The sequence below is a fragment of the Vulpes lagopus genome, chromosome 10, assembly GCF_018345385.1.
Source record: "Vulpes lagopus strain Blue_001 chromosome 10, ASM1834538v1, whole genome shotgun sequence".
NCBI lineage: Eukaryota > Metazoa > Chordata > Mammalia > Carnivora > Canidae > Vulpes > Vulpes lagopus.
In genome coordinates, this window is record NC_054833.1 from 80,435,360 (window position 1) to 80,459,930 (window position 24,571).

General features: G+C 47.4%; 1 long non-coding RNA gene across 1 annotated transcript in view; it reads right to left on the reverse strand.

Annotated features, from left to right (window-relative positions):
• LOC121499515 overlaps window positions 1–13,995 on the reverse strand; it is a 50,481-nt gene extending 36,486 nt beyond the window's left edge. Inside the window, exon 1 of the long non-coding RNA XR_005990155.1 lies at window positions 13,907–13,995. This is a non-coding gene — a long non-coding RNA (uncharacterized LOC121499515). The remainder of the gene's footprint in view (window positions 1–13,906) is intronic.
• Window positions 13,996–24,571: the final 10,576 nt, after the last annotated feature.

Consider the following 24,571-nt stretch of genomic DNA (forward strand, 5'->3'; position numbering starts at 1 on the left):
GCCCTGATGTGGACCACCTGTGCCCAGAGTGCGCCAAGGGCTTAGCTGAGGTCCGAGTTGAGACCCTGTCTCAGCTCAGCTCCCCCTGAGGGGCTCCTGCTCCTCCCTCCGTCCACAGCTGCTGGTCCCGAGTGCACTCCCTCCTAAGCAGCCTGCACACGCAGCTTCCCGAACTGGCAGCCTGCAGCCTCCCACCCAGAAGGTGGGGCTTTGGTGCACATTGAAGGTAACAGACGTAAACTGCCTCGCTTACCCGGAATGTGCTCCCCGTGTGTTTGCAATTATGATTACCATCATTGTTATTATTTCATTTAAGACCACTGAGGAAGGAACTGTTGCTGGCCCCATTCCAAAGGGAACAGCATGTGCAAGGGCAGTGAAATGGGAAGGAGCATGGGGAAAGGAGGCCCAGTAGCAGGAGGGAGGGTAGAAGAAGAGGCTGAAGGAGCGCTGTGTGGGAAAGGGACCAGACCACACAGACTCTTGAAGGACATGGTAAGGGGTTTGGTGTTTAGCCTGAAATCATGGGAGGGCTACCACAGGGTCTCTGGTGGGAATGACATGGCTCGCCTGAGGCAGTATTCCCTTCCTGTGAACCCTGAGTGGATGACTGAGTGATTGGAAGTGGCTCCGTGTGACAGGACCAGAGTGGGCCTGTGATGGCGAGGAGTCCATGGAAAACACTGTTCAAAGTGTGCACTTTGTTATGGCGGATCCTTCCCAAGGAGGTTTCCAGAATAGCACTCCAATGGAGAGAAGACAGCCAGCACTAACGAGAGAGTCCTGGACTAGAACTAGGTTCCAGCTCCAGCTGTGCTGTGCAGTCTTGCAGAAACCACTTTCCCTCTCTGGGCTTCAAGTCCTCACTGCTACATCATCTCCAGGGTTTCATCTAGCTCATTCATTCAGGAAAGAGCCACTCACAAGAATACCCATCCTATGTGCACAGCGATTGTTTGTGGAGCAAAGAAAGGTGATCAGATCAGCCTAGAATGATATCTGAAACAGGTGTGGCGTGAGGGTGGCAAAAAGAGGCATTTGAAGGCTTTTTCCTTCAAGCCTGACTTAGTAATTAAGATTCAAGTGGGCGGGGCATCTGGGTGGCTCAGTGGTTAAGTGTCTGCCTTTGGCTCAGGTCGTCTTGGGATCAAGTCCCACGTCGGGCTCCCTGCACAGAGCCTGCTTCTCCCTCTGCCTGTCTCTCTGCCTCTCTGTCTCTGTGTCTCTCATGAATAAATAAAATCATTTTAAAAAAAAGATTTAAGTGGGCAACATCTGAGAATGTTATACAACATTTGAAAATGTTATAAATATACGTATCCTTTATCCTAGCAATTGCACTCCTAAAATTTTTCCTACAGTCAAACAAGACATATCATGAGGTTATTCCTTACAATATTGTTTGTAGTAATAAAAGATTCAAAACAACCCAAAGGACAATCAATGAGCCCGACCTCATGGCACAATGGTAGTGCATCCAACTCCAAAGGACAATCAGTGGGGAACTAAGGATATACGGATGCGACCCTACAATGAAATACTGTGACACTATAAAAGAAAAAGAAGTTTACTCTGAGCTATTTTTAAAAATCTCAAGATATACTGCCAAGTGAAAAAATAAGAACATGGTAAACTGTGCTCTTTAGGTTAAAAAAAATATATAGGATTTGTACTATATGTTTATGCACACTATACCTGTATGTACATTACACATCTCTAGGTAAAACAAGACAGGAGCAATAGTGCTTGCTTGCTGGGAGTGCCGGTGGGCAGTATGAATTAGCAGGGAAGAGAAAGGGGTGAGGGGAAACTTTCCCCTTATTTCATTCTATACTTTTTTTCCATTCCTTTAAAAGTTTATTTCTTTTTTTTTTTAAGATTTTATTTATTTATTCGTGAGAGACACAGGCAGAGGGAGAAGCAGGCTCCATGGTGGGAGCCTGATGTGGGACTCGATCCCGGGTCTCCAAGATCACACCCTGGGCTGAAGGCAGCACTAAACCGCTGAGCCACCTGGGCTGCCCCTAAAAGTTTATTTCTGATGGGGGCACCTGGGTGGCTCAGTTGGTTAAGCATCTGCCTTCCCACTCAAGTCATGATCTCAGAGACCTGGGGTCAAGCCCCATGTCAGGCTCTCTGCTCATTAGGGAGTCTACTTCTCTTTCTCCTGCTTCCTCTATACTCTTTCTCTCTCTCGCTCTCTTTCAGGTAAATAAATAAAAATCTTTTTTAAAAATTTATTTCTAATGAATTTTTTTTTCTCATGAATTTTTAAAAATAATTTATGTGCCCAGATCAATATGGTAAAGACATTATGACACAGGGCAGAGCTTAATGTTCCCATTGCTTCTGAATGTTGCAGCATGTAAGAGAGCAGCTTGTTAAGACCAAGCCTCCTTCTTTGTGGAGCTTAATTCTATAGTTTTTGGTTTGTAAGCTTATTACCTAGTCAAAAAATAAAGGAGGAAGAGGAGAAAAAGAACAGGCTATCTTCAATGCTTTTATCTCATCCAGCCTCTAATGGGGGCTAATTCCAACCCCTTCTTCCATTTGTGTAGATCTACCCTCATTCCAAGTAAATTCACTTCTTTTGTAAGATCACCAACGTACGGATGTACAGAAAGAGTGGCATCTCCTTTTACAGATAAACTAAAGCTTAGCAAGAATAAGTGACTTGCTCATGAACACATAGGCAGTAAATCAGTTAAAATGTTTTCAACTAAAAGTAACAGATGACTTGATTTAAAACAGCTTAAGCAATGAAGGGCTTATTAACCGGAAATGGAGGGAGGTTCTATTTTAATTAATTCAGGGGCAGGAAGTGTCGAAGGCTCTGGAGCCAGCCAGCCTTGTGCTTTGCATCCTCCATGAGTTGCTGGCTTGTCTCCTCATGGCCACAAGATGGCTGCAGCAAGGATCACTTAAGGACACATTATCCAAAAAAGAGAACACTTTTTGCTCTGAATTCTCTTTGTTAAGAGAATGAAATCCTTTCCCAGAAGCCCCAAGTGAGTTTACTCTCAGGTCCTATCTCTCAGATGACTAATTCATATGTCCATGCCCAAACCAATCACTAACAAAGAGTTTGAGACCACCAACAATGGCTTAACCCAAACATGAGTCATCCTCCTGGGGCTGAAGACAGAGCCATCTCCCCTAAACATGTGATACTCCAAACTTAGGCATCATTGGTACGGGTGGAATAACCCACCCAACAATGTCTGTCCAGGTAGGGATCCCTGGGTGGCGCAGCGGTTTGGCGCCTGCCTTTGGCCCAGGGCCCGATCCTGGAGACCCGGGATCGAATCCCACGTCAGGCTCCCGGTGCATGGAGCCTGCTTCTCCCTCTGCCTGTGTCTCTGCCTCTCTCTCTCTCTCTCTCTCTCTCTCTCTCTCTCTCTGACTATCATGAATAAATAAATAAAATCTTTAAAAAAAAAAAAAAAAATGTCTGTCCAGGTAGTAAATGATATGTCATCTCAGTACAAGCTGGTTGTGACCTGGTTAAAAAAGTTAAAAGAAGTGCTCGCTTCGGCAGCACATATACTTTAAAAAAAAAAAAAAAGAAAGAAAGAAAGAAAGTTAAAAGAAAACTCATTCAGTAAACCTTTGCTGATTACCTACTATGTGCAAGGCGATCTATATACAACGTACCAGGGATTCTGAAGTGAAAGGCACTGTCCTTTAAAGGCCCTTCCCACTGTAGTGAAGGATGCAGACAAGCAAAGACACAAGTTCAAGCCAGCATGGCCAGAACCCAAGGAAAGGGGGCTCAGTGGATTGCAGGAGATGGAAGATGGAAGAGGAAACTGGTCCAGAAGGTTACGGGAAGATCTTCAAGAGAAGGGAGCCTTGAGCTATGAACCAAAAGAACTGGAGATAACCAGGTAACAGCCAGTGAGGATTGAACAGCCTATGCAAAGCCTGGAGATGGGGAAGAGCAGGACACATCTGCGGGACTATGTGGTGGGCCCAGGTAGGGCAGGAAGTGCTTCTGGACACAGGGCTGGGAAGAGGGCAAGGAGCAGTCCTGCTGAGCCTTGTAAAGCAAACCTTTATCCAAGAAGGTGGAAAAGTCAGACAATCTTTAGTAGGTGTCTGACATCACCAGGTTTACATTTTAGAAGAGGAAATGTCAAGGAAAAAGAAAGAGGAAGAAGAGAAGAAGCAACGAGTGGAGAAGGATCAGTTAATTACAAACAGTGACTGGGTGCCAGATTCGGTCGTCCTGGGCGCAGGGGGTCCAGTGTGAAGTGGGCAGAAACAACCCCGCCCTTGCCATCCTGCTGGGAGAATAGATGTTGACCACGTGCCCTAAACCTGTAACCACTGGTAACCGCAGGTGTCAGGGGAGGCTCCAAGGAGGAAATGAGCTTCAGGCTGAGATCCAAAGGATGAGTAGGAGTGAGCTAACGGAGGGATGGAGAGGTGTTCCAGGCATGGGAGCAGCATGTGCCAATCCCTGAAGTGCAGAACACGGGGCATGATCCAGGCATAGAGGCCCCCAGAGCAGCTGGAGCTCGGAGAACAAGATTGCAATGACAATGAGAGAGCTGGGACACCCCTCTGGGCCAACACTCTTGGCTGTGCTAAGGGGCTTACATTTTATTGAGAGAAAGAAATAGAAGAAACAGAAAGAGGAAGCAGGGAGAGAAAGAACTGGAAGGCAAATTTCCTGAGTTCAAGCCATTTGAGATCATATTGGCAGTTGAAAACCCCAGGATGGGATTTCAGAGCGTTCAGGGGCCTTGGGCCATCCTACCCAGCCAAGGATGGTGTGATAGTCTGCTGGCAGCCCGCACCTCCCCAGCCAGCTCAGGGCCCTCCCCCAAGTAGGTCTCGGGCCTCTCAGGGGAGACCTTCAGAAGTGAGCAATGATTTGCCCCAGGGACCAGCAGGAGAGGGCTTGGCCCTCCCCCTGGCAGCTTCCAGATCTACTGCAGGTGGAGACCATCAAAAAGAGATTAGCACGCAGCCCTGAGACACCTGCAGGGAGGAGCCTTACCGACCCTCTTACTGGGAACTCCTCCAGCTGATGCTAAGGGAAGAAACCGGAGCTCTGTTTTGGCAGGAGCCCGAGGGCCTTGGAAACACATTTCGCCTTTGGGGGGTGGGGAGGGCCTTTGCAAAATCCGTGATGGAGTTGGGACTTGCAGAATCTAGAATTTTTTAGCTAAAATGTGTCTTCAGAAACTTTAAAGAAGAGAAACCCAAAGCCAAAGAGGGAAAGTGACTTGCCCAAGGTCACAAAGTAAGTCATGGGAGAGCAAATACTGAAGACTCTGAAGACTCTGTGTTCAGTGCTCTTGCCAATGCCAATGCCAATAATAGTAACTAACAAATATTGAGCGCTTACTAGATACTAGACTCTGTCCTAAGTACTTTGAATGTGTTCACTCATTTAATGGGCACCACTCCCCCATCAGACTGGTAATGGCATGATTCCACTTCTACAGATGAAGAAAGTGAGGCACAGAGAGTTTAAGTAACTCTCCCAAGCTTGCACAGCTGGCACAGTGAGAATCTGAACTCAGGACCACTCGGAACTGCAGATGGGTGCCCTACCTCTCGGTTCCAACCCCACCTCCTCCAAAAGTCAGAGTCTATTCACTAACGTGGGCCCCACTTCTTAAAATGTGGTCTGTCTTGCGTTCATCTCTCTTCTCCCACCCACGACCCTCCCTCAGGCTAAAACAGCCAACAGTCTGCCCTGAAAATAGGCCAGGGCAGCGTGCTAGCACTTTTTACTCTGTGCTAAACACCCGCATCTCCAATAACCTCAAAGCAGAAACAAGCAGGTCACATGCCAACAAGTCAGCTGAGCCCCACTCCCCTTCCACACTCCCCACCTTTCTGTCCTTGCTGGCTAACTGGTATGGGTCCTATCAGTGGGCGTCCTTACCCACTGGCCAATGGAGACAGTGGGAAGTATGATCAGGGGATTAGAGGAAGAGAAAACTAGAGGCTGGCATATTTATTCCCCTAGTTCCCTCTCTTTCTGGTCACCACTGGCTAAATCCCTCACCTGCAGGCCCAGCAGCTACCGGGGCCCTTTCACTGTTTGTTCCAGGGTCCCACAGCATCCCTTGTGATTTCCCTACGCCACTTTCATAGCGCCATGGATAGCCCCTATATTCACTTCTCGATGGATTCTAACTTGAGGATGCCATCCGTTTCCTGAATGATGCCCAGGCTGTTTCTTGATCTTCTGGAGAGTAGGCTTTGCCACAGCCCAGGGGAGCACAGACCGACACAGAGCAGCTGGTCACTCACCAGCTGAGTGGTGAGTGGTGCCCATCCTAAAAAGCTAACCAGGATCATCATGCTAACCAGCTAATTACAGGATCCACCAGCTACCTTTAGGATCATCATTGGAGATGATTCAAAAGTCCAAAGTCTGATCACCAGAGCCATTAGCCTTGGTCACTGACCGTTTCCACAAACATGGCCTGAGTTCCCAGGCACCAAAGTGGGCTGGTGTGCGCAGGGTCTCTAATCCTGACAGCAACCCTAAACTTTGTGGCATCACCCCAAGAAACTAGGGTCTAAAGAGATGGAGATCAAAGCTCTAGTTGGTAAGACTCTTTCTCTGCAACCTGCCCTGGATGGGTGAGCCACAGCAGGATTATCCAAAAAGTGGCCCCACCAAAGTCTTGGAGAATGGGGGCGTTCCGCAAATGGACAGACTACCCCTGCCAGTTTGGGGCTCTATGCCACACCGCTCTGATGCAGAAGAGGCTGGCAGGTATTAGGGCTTCGGGCCCAGGCATTTGAGTGGTGCCCCAGAGCAGGCACCCAAAACACCTGGCCATTTCATCCACCTAACATCCATTTCTTCTCCTTGTCCTCACTGCATCCTCCCTTCCCTTCCATCCTCACCTCCACCTTCACTACTCCCAATCCAAGGGGTCCAGAAAGGGCTGCCACAAGCTCCACCCTGCCTCAGGGTGCTCAGCCAGCAGAATCCTTAGGAGGGAACCATTCTTTCCTGCGGATTGGCTCAGGAGAGGCCCTGGAGTCGGTACAAATTGAGAGTCAGTGTAAGGGCTTCTCTTAAAACTAGGATGAGAAGGGGCATCTGGGTGGCTCAGTGGTTGCGTGTCTGCCTTCAGCCCAGGGCATGATCCCAGGGTCCTGGGATCGAGTCCCGCATCGGGCTCCCTGCATGGAGCCTACTTCTCCCTCTGCCTATGTCTCTGCCTCTCTCTGTGCGTCTCTCATAAATAAACCTTAAAAAAAAAAAAAAAACTGTAGGACAAGAAGCCGCTCCTAAAGCAAGGATGAGCAGCGCCAGCCAGGAGCTGCCGGTGGCCATGCTCCCCTCATGGGAAGTGCCTGCCTAAGGATGTAGCAAATAACCCAAGAAGCACAGAGTTTGAGAGAGAAAAAGAAGGAAAATCCTGACCGGATCACCGGAGCCTCTAGCTTCACTCAGGCTTCAACTCAGTACAACCCCTGGACTTCTCAGTGAAGGAAGCCTATCCAGTTCCTTTGGTGCTTAAACCGCCTCCAGTTTCTGCCATATGCAACTAAGTGTCTTGACTAACGTAGAAGGTCTTAAACTCCATCAAGGATTTGAGATGCAGATCCGGGAAACTGAGGCAAAACCTTAGATACACAGGACCCAACCGGGGAGGACAGTGACTCCCAGCATGCCTCACGGTGAAGCACATGGTCTCTGAAATCCTGCTGCCTGGGTTGGAATCCTGACTTGATATTGCTTGGCTGTGGAGCGGGGATGGGGTGGGGAGCTCATGCCTCAGTTTCCTCATCTGGAAGATTCAGATATTCAAAACAGCACCATCCTCCTAGGGCTCTTAGGAGGATTAAATAGACTAGACTATGTGAAGCACTTGAAACAATGCCCGGCAGATTGTAAATTCTCAGTAAACACTGGTCTTGCCGTCATCCAAAGGCACGTGGGCAACCCCAGGCTCACACCAGGCTGCAAGACTCCTTCCACACCCACTCAGGGTTGACAACTGAGGCTGGGCAGCTGGATCTGCCCTCAGTCAGAAGGCCTCAGTGACTCTGGGGGGAAGCCTATAGGAGACACCTCAACACAGACTAGCTCTCACGGGCTTAGGACGATGCGGGCCTCCAAGGCAGGCAAGCTCTGGGCCTCCCTGGACTGTCGGCTGTGTGCCCAGATCTGGTTGTCGTTGCAGGGCCTGCTGGGAGGCCCCTCCTTTGCCCCTCTGGGATCACCTCCCCTACCCCCCACCCCCCGCTGTCATGATGACATTTTCCTAACACCAGCGGCCCCAGAGAGGCAAGGCACCAGGCCAGGGCCCAGCTGCACCCGCCTGCAAGAGCGCACTGCAGGCCACCAGTTTATAGTTGCGCTGCTACACCCAGAGATAGAATGGGATGTCTTTGGTTAGAAAGGAAATGGTGGCTTTTGTTTTTATTGAATTAAGAGTGCCCCCGCACCCACCCACCCCAACCAAGACAAAGCAAAACCCAGAAGGAGAAAACTGGCTGGAGCCAGAGTCAGGAGGCCCAGGCTCCAGCCCAGGCCTGTCCCTGGCTTACTGTGGGACCTTGGTAGTCCCTTCTTCTCTTTGGACCCTGGTTCCCTGGACCATAGACTTCTGGGCAGGAAGCCAACAGAGTGGGAGAGGAAGAGGCCAGTGGGTTAAGCAGTCATGGTGACCCCCTTCTCATCCAACAGGTCCGAAATTCCCTTTTACCACAAAGAGCAGTTGTTTTGCAGGGTGAAAAAATGAACTTCCTTCGGTCCTGGCACAAGTTATCCTGTCCCGTGCTCCCTCCCACTTGCTTTTCACCAACTCGTGTGTCTCTCATTAACCCACAGCTCATGCCCTCTCCTCCCTCCCTCTTTGTGTCCTCTGAGAGTAGGTTCTCGGAACCCACAGAGAACATGAACAAATGGCCAGCGTTTGCATTAGCCCTTTGCCATCTAAAACTAACTTCATGGAGACAGCTTTGTTTCATCTGAGATTAATGGGAGCCTATCAGGATGTAGGCCAAACAGAAGGCCTACTCCTCTCTCCTGGAGGCGGCTGGTTGCATTGTCTTCCTTGTGGAGTCTCTAGGCGTGTGGGAACCGCTTCTACTTTGCTCACCCCGATACCCCGGATGCTAAAATGTCATGCCTGCTGTGTGGTAGACTCTCAGTAAACATGAAGAAAGCAGCCAGGCCTGTCGCAGGTTGAATATGGAGCTTGAGAAAGAAGGGCAAGTTCAAGGCGCTGGAGGATCATCTCTTAACAAACGACACCACTGCCCAGCCAGTCACTTCTGGAAAAGCAGACTTAGAGATAGCAAGGGAATCACCGTGTGTAGGTCCTAATCCCACTGTGACTTCTCCAAACTGAGCAGCGCCCAAGTAATGCTTTCGTGAGGGCTGTGAGAAATCCTTTGAGTGGTTTTTACTGATTCTGATCGTTCTGCAGCCTGTGATGCTGAATCAGATAGGTCTACAGTATTTTGTTGCCAGAAAATCATCTGTGACAACTTAGCAAGTTAGGGGAATATTTGGGCTCAGAACAATCTAGCAGGAAAAAAAAAAAAGAAAGAAGGAAAGAAAGAAGGAAACTTCCATAGAAGTTTCAAGAAGGAAAAAAAAATTAGCCTCTTAAAGCAAATGCGTCTGACCCAGGTCAGACTCTGTAAACAGAACCACATGAATGTTCAGACATGTTGGTCAATTAGTTTAATGGAACAGTTACCACACCTTCCAAATGCTTTCTTCTTTTTTGGGGGGACTTTAATTAAACGGCCAGAAGAGGTCTGTTACAGAGGACGACAGATGGGAAAGGATCACCTTAGAGAAGCCACTGGCACAGAAACAGAGAAATCTGGGCTGGCTGGGATGCTCCGCGTTCATTAAAATTCCCAAAGTGTGAACTCACGCCTGAGTCAGACCGTCAGTGGGGAGGAGAGTGGGGCCCATGATGAATCCTGCAGCCAGAGGCCTCGCCACCGATTCCAATTCCAACGCCAGGGCTGAGGCAGGGAAGGTAGAAAAACCAAAGCTTGGATATGGAGCCAAGGGCCCCAACACAGAATGGGACTTGCCTTGGTGGATGGGGTCAGCCTTGCTTAGGTGGGCTCCGATGGGAGGCCTGTTTGGGCCTCGGCTAATAGCCAGTCAGTGGAGAATGAGGCCAAGGCCAAAGAAACCAGCCAGGTCTCATATGGTTGTGTCCTGAGCAGGAAGGAAGCCTTGATGTTTGGACCAGGGCACCTGCAGGACCTTCCCTGGTCCTCTTTTGTCCATCAGTCCCCTAGATGTCTATCATGGCCTGCTCCTCCTCTTGGGTACTCCACCCCAGCTCCAACCTTTCTCACGAGTCCCAGACTCATACTGCACACTACCTGCTTAACTTCTCTTACCAGGCATCTCAGAGGCCTTTCAAACTCAAGATTCCCTAAACCAGACCCATTTTCCTACCTACTTGTGACACTGCTCCTCCCCAGAGTTCCCTCTGCCCCCAATGGGCACAACCATCTACTCAGACACCAGAGCCAAAAATCTGGGCATTGCCCTCAACTGCTCCCTTCCTGTGAGCCACCAAATCCAGCTGCGTCTCAGAAATGGATCCCAAACCCACCATCCCTCACCACCGGCGACCTGGAACCCCAGATGCGTGAAGGTGCTTCCCTGTGGAACCTGCCTCAGTCCAGCCAACCTAGAGTAGTTCAGAGACTTCAGATGGCTTCACCTCCTGTTGAGTTGCAAACACCCTTCCCCCACCGCACTTCCTAAAGCCACATCACCCACGCCAGCTCTCACAGGACTCAAGATCTTAACTCGTTGCTCCTTACTTCTCCTTCAGCTGGGAATCCTGACTTGGCCTTGGCCAGGAACCCCCAACCACTTCCACTTACTCTACCCCAGGCCCCTTAAGCACCCGCTTGCCTCTTACTCCTCATCGTCAGCATCTCCCCCTACCCCCATCACATTCTGAGTTGCCCTGCAGAGCCTCTCCCAAATGAGCCTCCAAGCTTTGGGCTAGGAGCCCTCTCTGAGCTCCCACAGCCCTCTGTATGTACCTAACACCACATTCATTCCCATGAATTAGATTTTCCTACTCATTTGTATAGCTGCCTCCTTGAGAAGGGCCACTTAAAATACATTTTCTGTTATATCTAGAAAGGAACCAGCAAGTCACTTGAGAGAAAAGTCTCTTGAGTGCCTAAATCAAGAGGCTAACACCCTAAAGTTTATTTCTCTCTTATGCCATTGCCCAATGCAGGAGGGGCAGGGGAGGATCTGCTGTATGTGTTGTTGGGGAACCTGGACCCCTTCCACACAGGCACTCAGAGACCTCTCCATACAGCGGTGGACGAAGAAACACAACAAGGATCGCACCTAGAAGTAGTGGAATCACCTCTACCCACATTTTCCTGGCCAGGGCCCAGTCATCAGGCCACACCTAGCTTCAAGGGAGTCTGGAAACAGAGCTGAGCTCCACACTCAGAAGGAAGAAAAAAACAATAATATTGGTGAGCAGCAGCCTTTCCTCCCATACCTGGCAACGTTTACCAGGCAAGACTTTGCTTGATTAGTTACCAAGTTTAACCTTGGGAAGGAGAAACCTGATCAGTAGCAGTAAGAAAAATAAAGGAGAAAAGCCCCTTCAGACACCTTTGCTGCAGCTGCTGTGGCAGGTGCCCCCTCTAAGCAGCTGGCAGCCACCTGCCACCCCAACACCAGCATCTCCTATGGAAGGTGGGCACTTCCTGCCTTAGTGAGTATGGTTTGACTCATAGCTTCTTGATGACCTAAGTGACTGCAGGACAGACCTCCTTACATACCCACTGCTAAGAATCCAGGGAGTCTCACTGGGTTACTGAAGGACAGGGTAAAAGCTCCTTTAAATAAGAGCAGGAGGGAGTTAGAAGATGGCATTCCAGGGGAGAATCATATCTGCTGCCCACCCTATAAAGTCAGACCCTCTACTTAGATCAGTTGGTCTTTTTTCCTAAACACTGAGCTACTCAGAGGCAGGATTTCTCTGTAGCCGCAGGGCCTGGGACAGAATCTGGCCATGAATACAGCTCTTCCCTGGACCACACCCCTCCAGAATCTGCTCTGGGCAAACTCAGTCCAGTTAGCCAGGACAACCAGACCTCAAGGACAGGCCAACGGAACACTCATTGAATACCTAGCTCTATTTTCCAGATGAGTCACCAGAGGACATAACTCTAGAGGTGTCACTAAATTCAGTCCCTTCGGTTATGGGCTGCTAAAGGGTGTGTAAAAACCAGTTATTGGCCAAAATACAAACTGGAACATGGGAGGGGATTACGTAATCCTGCATGAAGGGAAGAGACACTTAGAAACCCCTGGATCACGTATGTTTCATTCATTAAGTCATTTAATCTCAGAAGGATGCTATAAAGGTGATATTCTGATGCCCACTTTGCAATTAAGATCCCAGAAGCTCAGCAAGTGCAAGTGACCTTTCCCAAGGTCACCCAGCCAGTGAACAGTTGCTTCAAGATTTAAACTCAAATCCTTCAAACCTGCTGTCTTCGCACATACCACGATCCTGGCCTCCCCCCCCCCCCGCCCCCCAAAGGAGCAGCCATGAGGGAGCCACAGCCCAGGATCAGCACTAATGAGAATAAGTCAGGGGCGCAGGCAGGTGCTGCTTGAGGGGAAACCAACCTGTGACAGCAGCGGGGGAGGGCAAAAGGAAAGAGCATCAGCAGAGGTTCCAGGCCTTAGCACTCCTCCACGTCTCATTTTATCTAATCCTCACAACAGCCAATAGAAGAGGCGTAATTATCTCCATTTCACAGAGAAGGAAACTGGGCACAGAGAAGTGAAGTCATTTAGCCAAATGTGCAAACTACTGTAATAGAGCTGAGATTGAAACGCAGTCTACCTAACAGGTGAGGGGCTGAAGAGTCCACCACCGAGGCCACGTCCCCTGCCGCTCTTGGCCAGATTATAGAAAATCCAAGACACTGGCTGCTGAGCCAGAAGGATCCATGAAGACAAAATGCTGAGTGCATCTGACTACAGCCCAGCCCTCCTCAGCGGCCCTAGAATCCAAGATGGTATATCCCTGTTAACACTCCTCAGAGCAATGATATTTGGGGGCTGGAGGCTTTGGGGAGAAGGCAGGACACCTCCTGGCCCCTCTTCTCGCCCCAGGCCCAGCCTCTCCGGAGGCCATATGGAAACACTTTGCCTTCCCCGACTGCCTCCCACTTGTACTGCCCCAGTACCAATCCGCGGGTGTACTGTACCTTAAAAGGATAAAGCTGTAAAGACAAGGAATAAAATTCAACAATATGTAAAACCCCGAGTAACAAGAATTGCCATCACTAAGGACACTGCCTGTCATCTAGGATGTTGGCTTGCTAAAATCTGGCTTCTTTTGCTAGTCCTGGTTTAAAGGTCACCTTCTTTAAAAAGCCTCTCCCTGAGAGGAATCCCTCTCTCCCTTGCCTGTACTCTATTGTATGGTTAGTTTAGAATTTATCATCTTCATCCCCAAAACTGATCATACTCCTTCACTAAGATAATCATATTGAAAGTGAGGACCCTGCCTTCTTTGCAGTAATAAAGTAAACCAATAGCCACCATTTGTTGGGTGCTCGTTATGCCCCATATGTTTTACATTTATTATCTCCTAAAATACTCATGATCCTCTATATTTGTTTCACCAATTTGGAAACTGATGTTCAGAAAGATCACCCGCGGGGCCAGGATCCAAACCCAGATCCAAGACTGGACTCTTTCCAATGTATGACAATGCACAAAGTATTTATTGAAAAAACATTTGTTTAATATGTGTGAATTCATGGGTTCCAACCCCATCACCCTGTGTGTCAACAAAGTGAAGATGATAGCGCATCAGTTTTCTATTGCTGCTAATAAATCACCCCAAATCTTAGTGGTATGAAACAACAATAATTTTACCTTCTCCTGATCCTGAGGATCAAAAATCCTGGCAGGGCTTGCTGGGGACCTCTCCTCTCTGCCCCAAGTAGTGTCTTTTTTCTTCCTCCTGGCCTCTCTGTGTGGATACTCTGGGCTTCTTTACACAAGTATATTTTCCTGTAGGTGAAAGCAAAGGCTTCTTAAATTTCAGAAAGTCAGTTCTGCTGCATTCTACAGGCCAAAGCAAAGTCACAGTTCAACCTAGATTCCAGAGGGTAGGAAAATGGACCCCAGCTCTTTTGGAGGAGCAGTGAGGTCACATTGCAAAGGGGATGGGGACCTAGGAGACATCATCCAATAGGAGTGAGGGGCCTTTCTTAGCCATCTACCAGATACAAATGATGGATTCTGTTCAAAGCATAGAGCTTCAGGATTAACTGTCCACTCTCTTAAAGAAATGGAGATAATGCCAATCCTGACCTGAAAATCAGAGCACAGCTGCATCAGACCCAGAACTTATCATAGATTTTCTCATCTCTCAGCTTGGGCTTGCTGTGATAATCATCCCAAGTGATTTACAAAGTTATCCACGGGCATTACCACGGGTACAGAATTGAATCGATGATTTAAGTCCTCTTGCCAACCAGGAGGCTCGTGGTGGTAGGGACAACGTGATGAGGGCACAGCCGCTGCCACTTCTGGACCCCAGAAACCAGCACCGGCACCTCCAGGGCCCCACTGGACACCAGGGACACAGCAGTACCACTGGCCCCAGGAGACGCTCAGCTTGCCCCTGAGCCATTCTCTTCAGATTCAGAGTATTAAAAGTGGACATTTCATCATCTGGAAATTTTAGAGTATGGATAATTACTGACGGGGCAGGAACTGGAGGGGACAGAGACTATTGGGGTAGATGATTCACACCCACCCATTAGTGCCAGGAGAGGTACACAGCCTGTCCTTACTCAGGCTGCAAATCAGGAGCAGGTATTTACACTCGGTTCTCTCTGGTGTGTGTGACAAACAAACTCTTCAAGTCAGTTCACTACCTGCAGAGTGAATTGTGTGAGCTCCCAGCAGATTCAGGTAGGACACTAAGTCTGCAGTGGGGGTGGGGAGTGAATAAAGGGGCTCTTCGTAAAGATTTGAGCCGAGGGTAAGGCGACCACCCAGGAGTAGTGCAATGCCCTGGGGTCCACAGCAGCTAGGCCATGGTGTCCTGGCTGGGAGGAAACCTTACAATATTCCTTGCCCCCACACAGTCTGAATCCAGTGCCAACCATCATCTGAATCCAACCAGAAGCCAAAAGGCAATGGAACCCATAGAAGCTGTCTTTTAGGGTAAGAGAAAGAAGAGAATGGGGATGGAGGGACAAATGGCAGATGGACCCAGCACACAGCCCCTCTGCTAAGCAGCCACCCAGGGGCGTTCCTAAAGATCTCTGTCCTGCCTGACTTGACAGTCTTTAAAATCCAGTTTCACCCGATCCCACATTTGTAGGGAAGAAGGAGGATAGTACCCTGAGATTTGTCCAAGAAACATCCTCTACGGCTCAGTACTCTGACCTATAAATTTACGAGAACTTGGATTTCCTGGAGTTGCGGTGTGAAAACTCAACAAGCTCATGAACAGATTTGGTCCTTGTAAAGCATCAAGTAATCTTTTTTTTTTTAATTTTATTTATTTATTAATAAGAGACACAGAGAGAAGAAGGACATGGGGTAGAGAGAGAGAGACAGGCAGAGGGAGAAGCAGGCTCCATGCAGGGAGCCCGATGTGGGACTCGATCCCGGGACTCCAGGATCACGCCCTGGGCTGCAGGCAGCACTAAACCGCTGGGTCACCAGGGCTGCGCAACATCAAGTAATCTACAGCTGTGATCCACCATATGTAATGGGGACAGAGGGCCACAGACATAAAGCCACACCTCCGAGGAAGGACACAGGTCAGCCACTTCCATCGCACAAATCACAGCACACACATCACTCCTCGACCAAAAGTCCAGGCAAGCTCCCCCCAGGTCCCCCACAGCCACCTCTGCTCTGACGTGTGCAGCCAGCGAGGAGTCCAGCCTGGCCCGTGGCGTCAGTGATGACAGCCTGGGAGGGCAGCGGGGAAGTCAGCCCCTCCGCCGCGTGACTGATGAGCTGGAGATACATGAACGTCATCCCAGTTTTTGTTTTAGGAACACTCTTCTCTCCAGAGAGGCCCTGTGGGAGCATTTAAATCCACAAGGTTTATTGAGGGGCATAGGAAGTAGGTTGGGGATGCCAAAGAGCACAGTCCCCAGGGAAGAGCCTCACAGAGACTGCTGGCCAGGGAGAGGCAAGAGTCGGCCGAGCCAAAGGCTGTCCCTCTGCATCTTCACAGGACCCTTGCCAAACTCTCGGCAAAAAAATGGCTCCAGAATTTATGAGGCCAAAAGAGGCTCTTAAATAATTTTTATTTTATTTTTAAAAGAAATTGGAAGAGTGTAGCGGGAACAGTGATATCCTTTTCAGAGGGGGTGAAGCAGCGGAGGGGGTGAGCCAACAGAAATAGGCACGGAGGCAGTTCCCATGTACGTACCCACTTGATTTACAAGTAAAATTTCCATTTTCCTCGGAAAGGAGGAGCAGACTTCTGCTCTTCTTTCCCATCCAGTGGCTCCCTGCTGCCCAGAAGACAGTGCCAGAGCTCCTCAATTTGGCATCTCAGAAACGCCCCAACTGGTCCCAGCCTATTTTCACAAATGTATTTCCCCATTCTAGACCTCACAGGTTTACAATTCTGGCATCATGTGGTGGTCAGATGCACAGGCTTCAGAGCCTTCTAATCTGTCCCTTCCTAAACTGTATGTGACTTTGGCCAAGGTGTTCAGCCTTCCTGACTCAGGTTTCATATTCTAAAAATAATAGTGGTTGCCACAAATTAAATGAGGTTATGCATATAAAGCCCTTAACACATTGCCTGACACCACCACCACCCCCAACCCCACTCCCGAGAACCTCAATAAATAGCAGCTGATAGCAAACCAATCTCCTAGCTGTGCCCTGAATCCTGCCTACCCAGCCCTCCACCAATACAAACCCATCCCAAGTTCAATATCTCCAGCTGCTGTAAACACACAGGCCTCTCCCCTGGCCTTGGCCTCCACTCCTCCATGAAGACTCCAGGGAACCACAATCACCCTGCAAAGGTCACCATCATGACAGAAGAAATACTGCTGGGAGGTGGAGGGGGGGGCACCTGGGTGGCTCAGGGGTTGAGTATCTGCCTTTGGCTCAGGTCATGATCCTGGGGTACTGGGACTGAGTCCTATGTCAGGCTCCCTGCAGGGGGCCTGCTTCTCCCTCTGCCTGCATCTCTGCCTCTCTCTCTTTCTGAGTTTCTCATGAAGAAAGGAGAAAGAAAGAAAGAGAAAGAAGAAAGAAAGAAAGAAAGAAAGAAAGAAAGAAAGAAAGAAAGAAAGAAGAAGGAAGGAAGAAGAAGAAGGAAGGAAGGAAGAAGAAGAAGAAGAAGAAGAAGAAGAAGAAGAAGGAAAGGAAGAAGAAAGAAAGGAAGAAAGAAAGAAAGAAAGAAAGAAAGAAAGAAAGAAAGAAAGAAAGAAAGAAAGAAAGAAAGAAAGAAAGAAAGAAAGAAAGAAAGAAAGAAAGAAAGAAAGAAAGAAGAAAGAAAGAAAGAAAGAAAGAAAGAAAGAAAGAAAGAAAGAAAGAAGAAAGAAAGAAAGAAAAGAAAGAAAGAGAAAGAAAGAAAGAAAGAAAGAGAAAGAAGAAGGAAGGAAGAAAGAAGAAGAAGAGAAAGAAAGAAAGAAAGAAAGAAAGAAAGAAAGAAAGAAAGAAAGAAAGAACTGCTAGGTTCAACACCTAAAAAGCCAAGTTCAAATCCCAGCCTCTCCAATGATTTGCTTCCTGACCTTCCCCCAGTCACTCAACCTCTCTGGACTTCCATTCTTCTTCTCTAAAATAGAGAGAATGACTGCTTCCACTTGTTGTGGAAAGTCAACAGGATGATATATGTGGAAGAAGGACTTTGTAATTCTGAAATGCCATAGAGTGTCAAAAAAAAAAAAAACCAATTAACTCTTAGGGCAATACTAATATTAACCACAAAAGTTATTTTTTATAACCTAGTTCTGCATTTATAGTCTATAATATTTCTGCTGGAAAACCCAAGTGTGCTGGGATGCAGGCTACTCCAGTGCACCATCACTGACTAGCAGGATTTCCATGGACTCCCTGTTCATCCCCCAAACCCCTCTCGGACAAGTGAAGAAATAACTTAGGTTCAATGTATGTTGTTGTTCAAAAAATGGGAATTCTACTCCTCGTCTGAAGATGCCTCACAGTTTATAAGCCACTCATACACCCCAGCACCTAAGGACTCTACAGTTGACCTGAAGAACCAGCCAGAGTTCCCCATGTCAGGTTGGCTCACAGCCCTCCCTCCAAACCCCAAGGATTCAGGGCTTATGATTACTTGAAAACCAGAAAGCAAACCATCCTCACCTATGAAGGGCCAAATTCCTGTCAGAAATGGGATTCTTTGGAATGTCCAGTCACATGTAAAACAATCAAGCCAGAGCTCTGTAACCCAATAAATAAATGGATTGCTTCTTCTGTTTTATTTCTTGCAAAGTGCAAATCTACCCCAAGTCCTTCTTCTCCAGCTGACAGCCCCAAAGCACACTGAGAGCCCAATTTACCAATTCCAGTTGCCTGTCAAGTTCTCTACATATTGTAAGCCATGATGTTTCTTTCATCTTAACCTTCTTGGCTGACATTTCTTAGGCAATGTCCAATTGATATGTACAAACTATGCAGCTTCTTCAAGATAGGGAAAGATATCAAGGGGAAGCCGATTTATCTGTAAGCGCAAAAAGATTAGTCAACTTGTTGAATGCCACACAGCACCACAGCTGGGGTTAGAGCCCGTGGCCTCTGATAGTCTAGGCTACCTCAATGATTTCCCCTTAAACAATGGAAATTCTGTGATGGGAAGAAAATGGTTGAGTCTGATTGGGAGTCTTGGCAGCTGGACTGTCCCTGAGAAAAACATAAGTCCCAATTCTGCCCCTGGCTCATTGTGTAAACTTGAGTAAGTCAGTTCCCTTCCCTGAGGTTCATTTCTTTGTCGTTTAAATAAAAGGTTGGATTAGATGAAGTATAGCAAGTCTGTGCCCCACACACTCATGGCCCCAAGATGGCTGCTGCAGCTCTAGACATGGATTTTCAGTGTGTTTCCAAAGTAAAAACTCAAGGGAGTGGTTGAGGCAGTAAGACAGAGCTTTTGTTGAATACTTATCTCCTCTTATCAGAAGAAGAGAATCTTTCCCCAGCTGACTTTTTCTTATAACTCATTGGGTCTCACGATCATCCTTGAGTACAAAGGAGGTAGAGAATATTACTAGTGTCTGGGAAGAAGACAAAGAAGGAGGGTTGTGAGAAATGGCCCTTACATAGACAAGCAATGATGTCTCCCATAGGAAACATTTCAAGTATTCTTCATATTGCTGCTGTAACTAATTGCCACAAACTTCACAGTTACCACCACAAATGGATTACCTTACAGATCTGGGGGTCAGAAGTCCAAAATCACACCTGACACATCAAGGTGTCAGCGGGGCTGAGTTCACAGCCCTGTGACTTGTGGCCAGCCCCCCCTCCATCTCCAAAGTCAGCATCCTAGTCTTCAAGTCTCCCTCTGCCCCTTGCTTCCATCCTCACCCCTCCCTCTCTGATATAACCTGCTCCCTCTTCTGGCTTTTATTTTTTTTATTTTTATTTTATTTTTTATTTATTTATGATAGTCACAGAGAGAGAGAGAGGCAGAGACATAGGCAGAGGGAGAAGCAGGCTCCATGCACCGGGAGCCTGATGTGGGATTCGATCCGGGGTCTCCAGGATCGCGCCCTGGGCCAAAGGCAAGCGCCAAACCACTGCGCCACCCAGGGATCCCCCTCTTCTGGCTTTTAAAGGATGCTTATGAGTATACTGGGTCCACCAGGATAACCTCCCCATCTCAAGATCATTAACCTAAATCACATCTGCAAACCACCCCCACCCCCCCACCCCCCGCCCCTCATCCTTTGCAACCAAAAGTAACTCAGTCAGGTGTTCTGAGGATTAGGATTTAGGATGTGATTCCTGGGTGGGGAGAAGCAGGGGTGGGGGGGCGGAAGGGAGGGCATGGTTCAGCCTGCCACACCTCCCTTAATTCCTTGCAAACCTCTTCTTCCTGAACACAGACCAACTGCTCCTAAAGGAAGGCTGAAAACAAAATGAACCACAGACTGCAGAAACTTTACACACTTGCCTGCCTAATCAGTTGGCCAGCCTTCAATAGAGCCACAGACAGGTGGGTCCAGGCCATTGTTCATCTTGGCAACCTCTCCACCAAGACCTTGAGAGGAGATACACAAAACAAATTTGGAAACAAAAAGAAATGCCCTTCCTGAGTGGAAGGAAATATTATTTTTTTAGACTATCCAACAGCACCCCCCAGTGCCAAGAGGCAGGAAGAAGCTAGAAGGGCTTCCTCTGACAAATCTTTGACAAAGCATTTTATTTAGCCCCACAGTTCTCAGCTTTGTTGCACCTCGGAGCGCCAGGCACAGGTGCCCAGGCCCCAGGCTCAGAGATTAGATGCAAGTGATATGAGGTTGGGCCCAGATGCAAGAAACTTTTTAAACCCTCCCAAGCGATTGTGTGTGCAGCTAGAATCACTGAGTTCACTGCAGCAATGAAGACCATCTGAAAGCCTATTAGGCCCTGGACGGTCAAAAATAAATATAATAAAGCCCCTCCTCTCAAAGAGCTTCTAGTTTAGATAGACTGTGAGATCTGGGAGAGATGGGCCACAGCTAATAACTGTGTGATATAAGGCAAGGTACTTAACCTCTCTGTGCCAGACTCCACAGCTGTAAAATAAGGATATTCACAGTCCCTGCCTTACAGGGTGTTAAGAGCGTCAAGTGATAAAATTCACATAAAGTATTTAGGATGGTGTCCAGTACAAAATCAGTGTGCAAGAAGTGTTGGGGGTTTCTAGCAAATTCCAGGGATAGAAAATACATAACCCACATACCGCACTACCCAGCCACTCGGGGCAGATACTGCTGATGGATCTGAATCTGGACAAGCTTCTGAATTCTTCTCAGTCAGGTACCCATGGGGGGATGAGGGGCAACCCAATCTGCCATGCAAACTTCCTCTGCATTTTTCATTTAAGGGAACTGAGAACCAGGAAGGCCAAGCTCCCTGGAAGAGCCTATGCAGAACTGGGAGGAGGACCCAAATCTCCCAGACCAGATGCTCTGCACATGTGGCTTTTCAGCAGGCACCAGCTTGTCAGGCTCTGTGTCAGCCACGCCATGCTGGGCTCGCCAGCTCCATCTAGTTGGGGCTCCTAGCTATTCTTGTCCTCTCCACCACTGCCTCCTGGGAATTCTGCAGTGACAGTACGACCTCAGAGTCCTTTGAGGGCCAGACACCCCAAGTGATGTTGTAGGAATGCACACCCAGGGATTAAAGCCACCCCCACTCCCAGAGCCCTGACACTTGCCTTTTGCTAATTGCTTGATTATATCTTATGTGTCTCAGGTAGCTTCATGTTGATCCTGCCAGGCAGAAATTTTTATCCCCATTGTATAGATAAGGAAACTGAGGCTCCAAGAATTTTCGTATCTAGCCAGAGGCAAAATTATTCAGAGACAAGAGTATCCAAACCCAGCGCTGATACCAATGAGCTTGACCATAAGTTTTGGCTTTACATATGCATAATTTCATGAAACAGAACCACTCAACCTTGCCATGATCTCAAAGTTTCAAGGCTTCCCTCTGTGATGACATTTACTACATTACATCGAATGTGTCCTGTCCATGTAACAGTCTCCCCCATAAGACTGCGGTCCTTCTGCCACTATTCCCAGCACTCACATATGTGTACATATACACCTTTTCTACCAGTATCCTACTCATCATTCAGTTTTATGCTTATAGGTCACTCCTCCTCCACACAGCCTGCCTAAACTGTCAGGTGTCCCTGCTACATGTGCCAATATCAACCTGTATTTCCCTGGTCTCAGCACTTGTCAAACTATGTGGAATATGTTCTCTGACTATAGAGCAAATAATTTACTAGTCCCCATAACATGTGAAAATTAAGAAACACTAATAAATGCTGCATCTAACTTATATGTGGAATCTAAAAATAGTCAAAATCATAGTAAGAAAGAGTAGGGTGGTGGTTACCAGGGACTGAGGGCTGGAGAAGATGGAGAGATGTGAGCCAAAGACTACAAACTTTTAGTTATAAGATTAATAAGTTCTGGAGACCTTTTGCATAGTGTGGTGACTATAGCTAACAATACTAAATTGTATACTTGAAATCTGCCAAGAGAGTAGTTCCCAAGTTGGTTTTTTTTTTTTTTTTTGAGATTTTATTTATTTATTTATTTATTCATGATAGACATAGAGAGAGAGAGGCAGAGACACAGGCAGAAGGAGAAGCAGGCTCCATGCTAGGAGCCTGATGTGGGACTCGATCCCAGGACTCCAGGAGCACACCCTGGGCTTAAGGCAGGCGCTGAACCGCTGAGCCACCCAGGGATCCCCCGAGTGTTCTTAACATACACACACACACACAAAATGGCAACTATGCAAGGTAATGGATGTGTTAATTAGCTTAATGGAGGTAATCATTTCATCACATATACATACAGCAAAACATCATGTTGTATGCCTCAAATATGTGCAATTTGTATTTGTCAATCGTACTTCAACAAATCTGGTGAGGAGGCAGAAACACGAAATTATACTTTGTAATAACAGCTACCATACTGCGCTTTGTTCCAGGCACTCACTGCACTAAGTATTATGTACATACACACATACTTACACATAATCTTACCTAATGATGACTCCAAGCCACTTGGGTGATAATTATCACTTTTCTTTTTCTGTGGGAGGTATGGTTGGGAGCTAGCAGAGAATGTGCCTTAGGAAGGTTTGAGCTCCCCAAAGCCATGCAGGTATATATATGTGGCAAAACCAGAACCTAGGCCAGATCTGCATCTACAGGGTCGGAGCTGTGGGCCACTATCTTTGCCCAAGCCCTTCCTCCTCTTCCTATTGCAATTTCTACTACTAGAAACATTACTAAACCATGAACGGTTCATTGAATTCTCCAGAAGTCGTCAGAAGGTGCCAATGAAGAGCAAAATATTCCCAAAAATTGATCCACAAAAGATCACATTTTGGAGATGGTGGGGATAAAAGAAAAAGGAACTTGAGGGATTGTTTCCAGTTTCCAACTTTGAGAAGGAAATGCTGAAGCAAATATATATACATTCACCTCCCATCAGAATCTGAAAGATGAGGCAGTTTTGTTCCTTGCTGTCTCCCCAGAACCTAGAACAGTGCCTGGCACAGAATACATGCTCAGAAAAACACTACCAAAAGAGTAAGCAAACTCACATGAACCTAGATAACGGCAGCACATGGGTGGGAGGCAGCAGAGAGCAAGAGTTACCCAAACCCACTGCTAAAAGTTCTTCAAGGGGGAAGGGCAAGATGGTGGAAGAGTAGGGGGTCCTCAACTCACCTGGTCCCGCCAACTTACCTAGCTAACTCTCAAAACATCCTAAACACCTACAAATTTGACCTGAGATTTAGAGAGAGAGCAGCTGGAATCCTACAGAGAGAAAAGTTTTAGCTTTTAACAAGGGTGGATTTTACATAGGTCGTGGTTGATATTTTTGACTCAGCCCACTCATACAGCCACTCTGCACTGAACAAAATGACTAGAAGCAAGAATTCACCACAAAAGAAAGAACCAGAACAGTACTCTCTGCCAGAGTTGCAGAATATGGATTTCAATTCAATGTCAGAATGCCAATTCAGAAGCACAATTATTATAAAGCTACAGGTGGCTCTGGAAAAAAGCCTAAGGACTCTAGAGACTTCATTACTGCAGAATTGAGATCTAATCAGGCCGAAATTAAAAATAAATTAAATGAGATGCAATCCAAACTGGAGGTCCTAACTGCTCGGGTTAATGAGGTGGAAGAAAGAGTGAGTAACATAAAAGACAAATTGATGGTAAGGAAGGAAGCTGAGGAAAAAAGAGAAAAACAATTAAGAAACCATGAGGTAAGGCTTAGGGGAATAAATGATAGCCTGAGAAGGAAAAATCTACATATAATTGGGGCTCCAGGAGAGGTCAAGAGGGAGAGAGGGCCACAAAGTATATTTGAACAAATCATAGCTGACAACTTCCCTAATTTTGGGGGGGGGAGGGTGGAACAGGCATTCAGATCCAAGAGCTAGAAAGGTTCCTGCAAAAAAATCAATAAAAACTGTTCAACACCTCGACATATAATAGTGAAACTTGCAAATTCCAAGGATAAAGAGAAAATCCTAAAAGCAGCGAGTGACAAGAGATTCTTAAACTTATATGGGGAGAAATATAGATTAACAGCAGACCTCTCCAAAGAGACCTGGCAGGTCAGAAAGGGCTGACAGGATATATTCAGGGTCCTAAATGAGAAGAACCATGCAGCCAAGAATACTGTATCCAGCAAGGCTCTCATTCAGAATAGAAGGAGAGATAAAGAGCTTCCAAGATAGGCAGAAACTGAAAGAGTATGTGACCACCAGACCAGCTCTGCAAGAAATATTAAGGGGGACCCTGTAAAAGAAAGAGGAAGCCCAAAGAAATAATCC